Genomic DNA, 6,000 nt, shown 5'->3' on the forward strand with positions numbered 1-6,000 from the left:
ACGTCCCTCGGTCATGTGTCAGAACTTCCTTCATAAAACTTTTGCACATTTCTTATCAAGTTTATTCTCTTCTAAAAATATTTTTGGTGGTTATTATGTTTTACGCAGCATACTTTTTAAAATGTTTTAAATTATATTTTAAATTTTTGTGGGTACATAGTAGGTATACATGTTATCATACTTTTTTATATGGATTTTGTATACAGATAACAAATTTGCTTAAGGTCATTAGGAATTTTTCAGTTGATTCTCTTGGGTTTTGATATATACAATCGTTATCTACAAACAATAATTTTATCTCCTCCTTTCCAATTTCCATATCTCTTTTTTTCCTTTTTAATAATAGCATCAGCTTGTACTGACAGAAGAATGCTTTCATTAGGGAGGCATTAGTGCTTTTAACAACTTTTATCTATCTCCTTATAGTCAATGATCTCTAAATATACTAAATGATCTTCCTCTTCTGAGATGGTTTTATCAATTTACCTTTTTCTAAAATTATTCCACTTCACTTCAGTTTCGTTGAACAGAGTCAATTATTCCCATTTCCTCTGTATTTGTGGTAATTTCTCTATTCTTGTTTCTTATTTTGTGTAATTGTGCTTTGCTTGTTTTAACCAGTTTTACTTTTCTCTGTTTTTATTTTTATTTCAATAGGTTTTGGGGAGCAGGTGGTGTTTGGTTACATGGATAAGTTCCTTTTTTGTTTTTTGTTTTTTGGTTTTTGGTTTTTTTAATTATACTTTAAGTTCTAGGGTACATGTGCACAATGTGCAGGTTTGTTACATATATACACATGTGTCATGTTGGTGTGCTGCACCCATTAACTCGTCATTTACATTAGGTATATCTCCTAATGCTATCCCTCCCCCATTCCCCCACACCACGACAGGCCCCAGTGTGTGATGTTACCCTTCCCGTGTCCAAGTATTCTCATTGTTCAGTTCCCAACCATGAATGCGAACATGTGGTGTTTGGTTTTTTGTCCTTGTGATAGTTTGCTCAGAATGATGGCTTCCAGTTTCATCCATGTCCCTACAAAGGACATGAATGCATCCTTTTTTATGGCCGCATAGTATTCCATGGTGTATATGTGCCACATTTTCTTAATCCAGTCTATCATTGGTGGACATTTGGGTTGGTTCCAAGTCTTTGCTATTGTAAATAGTGCCACAATGAACAGACTTGTGCATGTGTCTTTACAGCAGCGTGATTTAAAATCCTTTGAGTATATACCTAGTGATGAGATGGCTGGGTCAAATGGTATTTCTAGTTCTAGATCCTTGAGGAATTGCCACACTGTCTTCCACAATCATTGAACTAGTTTACAGTCCCACCAACAGTGTAAAAGTATTCCTATTTCTCCATAATGGATAAGTTCTTTAGTGGTGATTTCCAAATTTTTCATACACTGTATCCAATGTGTAGTCTTTTATCCCTCGCCATCCCCACTTTTTCCCTCAAGTCCCCAAAGTCCAGTGTATCATTCTTATGCTCTTGAGTCCTCATAGCTTAGCTTCCACATATGAGAGAGAACATACGATGTTTGGTTTTCCATTCCTGAGTTACTTCACTTATAATAATAGTCTCTAATAACATCCAGGTTGCTGCAAATGCCATTATTTCATTCCTTTATATGGCTGAGTAGTATTTCATGGTGTATATATATATACACACACCATGTATATATATACACCATATATATACCATGTATATATACACCAAAATTATATATATATAATTTTCTTAAGTGTCCTGTTTTCGCCACATCCACACCAACACTTATTATTTTTTGATTTTTTGATTATGGTCATTCTTGCAGGAGTGAGGTGGTATCACATTGTGGTTTTGATTTGCATTTCCCTGATTATTAGTGATGTTGAGCATTTTTCCATATGCTTGTTGGCCGTTTGTATATCTTGTTTTCAGAACTGTCTATTCATGTCTTTAGCCCACTTTTTGGTGGGATTTTTTGGTGTTTGTTTTGTTTTGTTTTTACTTACTGATTCATTTGAGTTCCTTGTAGATATAGTCCTTTGTCAGCTGTATAAGTTGTGAAGATTTTCTCCCACTCTGTGGGTTGTCTGCTTTAACTAATTTTTGAAAACCAGCTCTTGAATGTATTTCTTAGTTTCTTGCTTTTTCTGTTTACATTTCATTAATGTTTCCTTTTATTTTTATTTGTTCTTTTCCTTAATTTTTCTTAGGCTTAATTTCTTGTTCTTTGTCTAGTTTTTAAAATGTGACACTTAATTTATTTGTTCTCATCTGTTATTGTTTATCTGTGAAAACATTTAGGGTTATATATTTTTTCTCCGAACACAGCATTAGCTTGAGTTCTAACATGTAATAATTTAATTAATGGTATCTTCTAGATATTCTGACCTTTAAAATTTGATTTTCTCTTTAATCAAGAAATTGTTTAAGAGAATTTTTAAATTTCCAAGCGGTGCCAGGCACAGTGGCTCACATCTGTAATCCAGCACTTTGGGAGGCCGAGGTGGGCAGATCACCAGAGACCAGGAGTTCAAGACCAGCTTGGCCAACATGGCAAAACCCCATCTCTACCAGAAATATAAAAAATTAGGCAGGCGTGGTGGCAGGAGCCTATAATCCCAGCTACTTGGGAGACTGAGGCAGGAGAATCGCTTGAACCCGGGAGGCAGAGGTTGCAGTGAGCCAAGATTGAGCCATTGCACTCCAGCCTGGGCAACAAGAGCAAAACTCTATCTCAAAAAAACAAATAAATAAATTTCCAGGTGGTATTTTGCTGTTTAAGATGATTCCACCAGCACAGTGGCTCATACCTGTAATGCCAGCTAATGGGGGCATATCACTTGAGCCCAGGAGTTTGAGACCAATGTGGGCAACATAGTAAAATCCTGTCTCTACAAAACATTCTTTTAAATTAGCTGTGCGTGGTGGCACATGCCTGTGGTCCAAGATACACAGGAAACTGAGGCGGGAGGATTGTTTGAGCCCAGGAAGTTGAGGCTGCAGTGAGTCGTGATTGCATCACTGACCTCCAGCCTGGGTGACAAAGCAAGACTTGTCTCAAAATAAAATAAACTATACAGTAAAATGTTTTACAGAAGAAATATTTTAATGTAAGATATATATTTATGAATCTGTTCAGGGACTTTTGTTTCCTATATGTTGGAGCTTTTCTTTTTGGTGTGATCATGGCTCACTGTGTTGGAGCTTTGTTTATAAAGTATTCCTATATAATGTAGGCACATGTATATATGCATATGTTTTTAAATACATTTTTAATATGTATTAACTACTATGCCCTAACATTGTATTTGCTACACAAATACATTGACTAGTTTATTCCTTAATTATTGTCAATTATAATAGAAGACCAAATCTCAGAGAGATTAAGCAAGATCTCTGAATCCAAATAGTAGAGCTAGGATACCTGCCAAGGTGTATGGCTGATTCCAAGGCCTATGCTCTTCCCAAACTGCATCACTAGAACCATGGAAGAAAACAAAATATGAATTATATACCATGTATAGAAAATAGATACAGCACACAGTACCACAAATAGGCAATGCGTTAGCATGTTTGAGACGCATAGTGAGAAATGTAGATATGTTATTTCACATTTCATAAAAGCACAAGGTTTTTGTAGATTTCAAAAGCAGAGAATACGCCAGGAAAATCATCATTCTGCTCTTAACGTTCTTTCAGATTTCCAGGTATTTCCTGAAAGAGCTTTCTTTCAATATTTCACTCTCACCATCAAGAAATTCTTCTTCATACTTAATCTATTACTTCATGCTGAGGTTTAGCCATCTCTTTGGGATTCTTTAGAGATAGAGAATAGCTGGTCCCTATTTTCTACATAATAATCCCTCATAAACTTGAAGACTTCCATAGTAATCTTGTCTCTGGGATACATAATCCTAATTCCTAAGTCCCATCTTTTTTTTTTACCAAATAGTTTCTTTAAATGTGGTTATTTTTAATGCCTGGAGAAAAAAATGATATTTATATTGTCCACATCCTTTTTCAATTGTATTGAGTGTTAAGGGGCTATTGCATAGTGAGATGGTAAAAGTTGCACTATGACTGATGTATGGTGCCTATGAGTCTGTTCATGTCTCCCAAGGCCTTTTAACCTAGGTAATAAGGTTCTGGGCACTTGCTGTCCATATCTCACACTCAAGGTGCTGAGGAAAATCAAAACTGCCCATGTCCAAGAAAATTATGAGAAAAGCATGTAAATAGAGAAATTCGAGGGATGAGTAGTGTTTTTGTATGAAGTGCAGGTATCCTTACTAAAAAAAAAAAAAATTGTTTTACTTAATAGGTAGCATACAAAAGAAATAAAATGAATGCCTGGGATCTATAATAGCAGAGTATGTGTTTTCATAAAGACAAGAAAAGAAAGATAGGTCATCAAAAGCTTTTCTCACTTCAAAACTCTAGAATGATTTCTGAGTGATGGGCATTTCTAGAGATCATGACAATAGCAGAAATCTAATAACATAATAATGGAAGAACAAAAAGATGGAGGTGTTTATTGGGACTGAGTTACTGTACAAAAGAACCACAATTATGAAAGTGAGTTATAAAAAGGATAAAACCATCAATGCTAAGGGAATTACTTGAAAGAATAAATTAATTCTGTATTGCATCACAAATATTAATAAGAGATAACAATAATCAAGAGCTTTACTAGATGCCAGGTGTTGTTTTAGGCACATGATATGCATTAATCTAATTCTCACAACATTCTCCCACATAAGGTTTCTTAACTCAATTTTACAGATAAGAAAACTGAGGCAAAAGAGGTTAAATTATCTGACAAAAGTCACAATGGAGGTACAAGAAGGATTTGGAATTCTAACACAAGCAGTCTGGCCCAAGGGTCTTTGGTCTATCAATGTCAGAAGATGATTTTAGCTAGGACTGAGCTATTGAATCTACCAATTCATCAAAACTGAACATTCTCAAAGGTTCAGATAAATGAATTGTAATTTCAATGTTCTCTAGTACTATAGTGTAGGTATGATTAAGAGATACCATGCCCATAGGTGAATTCTTTTTTCACTATTTAAGGAATTTTTATTGAAGCAAGAATTTTATAATCCAAATTACATTTCCTTGCTCAGTTATCAATTCTGTTACTTAAAACAGAACTGACATTTTGAGCCATTCCACAGTGAAGGATTACAAAATTAAAGAGAGGAATGCTTTAAAATTTTGTACTTGCTGAAAATTCTGTTTCCCAGGGTCTATAAAACATTAAATTTTTTAAATATTTTACCATTTTTTGTGGGGTTTTTTGTTTTGTTTTTAAATCAGTAAGTAATCTAGGACTAACATTACGTTTGCTAGACCTGGCATTTTCTCAGTACATAAGGTTCAAAGTTTCCCTTCCTTTTTTAATTTATTTTATATTTTGCAATTTTTTTCCATAATATTTAAGTTTTTCAATGTTTAGATATTTTTCTTCGGTGAAGCACAAGTTTCTTTTCGTGGTCCCTGATCAATTTTAAACAGTTGGAACACCAGTGGCACTGTTAACTGCTGTCTGGTACGCCTCTTTAGCTTGATGGGCTTGTAGTACAGCTACAGCTTCATCGACCTTATAACAGAGAGACTCTGGAGACTCCAGCCTATGAAGAAGTTCTGAATTATCAGTCTCCAACAACATGCCAGTGATTTTACCAGCAAGAGTAGGATGTGTGGCTTGAATAAAAGGAAACAGCCATTCACCCAACATTTGCTTTTCCTCTTGAGGAGGGGCAGACGCCAATATGGAAGCAGTCAAAGGTTCCTGACCTTGTACATGAACAGCAGGCTGTTGCATTGTAACTTGTGGCTGTGCATTAAGATGTTGCTGAGGATTGCAAACTCCCGCAACATATTTATACTGTGCAACGGTGCAGACAACAGGAGTAGCTGCAATAGCTGCAGCTGCAGCTGCAGGACGTGGACCCATTGTCTGTGTAGATGTGTTAGCAACACACTGTGTTGCCATGACTC

At 35.5% G+C, this 6,000-nt stretch overlaps 1 pseudogene across 1 annotated transcript; it reads right to left on the minus strand.

The window, feature by feature from the left end:
- Nucleotides 1–5,404: 5,404 nt before the first annotated feature.
- LOC116273576 lies at nucleotides 5,405–5,994 on the minus strand (annotated as a pseudogene). The gene has a single exon (XR_004181895.1). The product of XR_004181895.1 is annotated as a polyadenylate-binding protein 1 pseudogene (transcript).
- Between the last annotated feature and the right edge of the window lie 6 nt (nucleotides 5,995–6,000).

This window comes from Papio anubis, unplaced genomic scaffold (assembly GCF_008728515.1).
Source record: "Papio anubis isolate 15944 unplaced genomic scaffold, Panubis1.0 scaffold897, whole genome shotgun sequence".
NCBI lineage: Eukaryota > Metazoa > Chordata > Mammalia > Primates > Cercopithecidae > Papio > Papio anubis.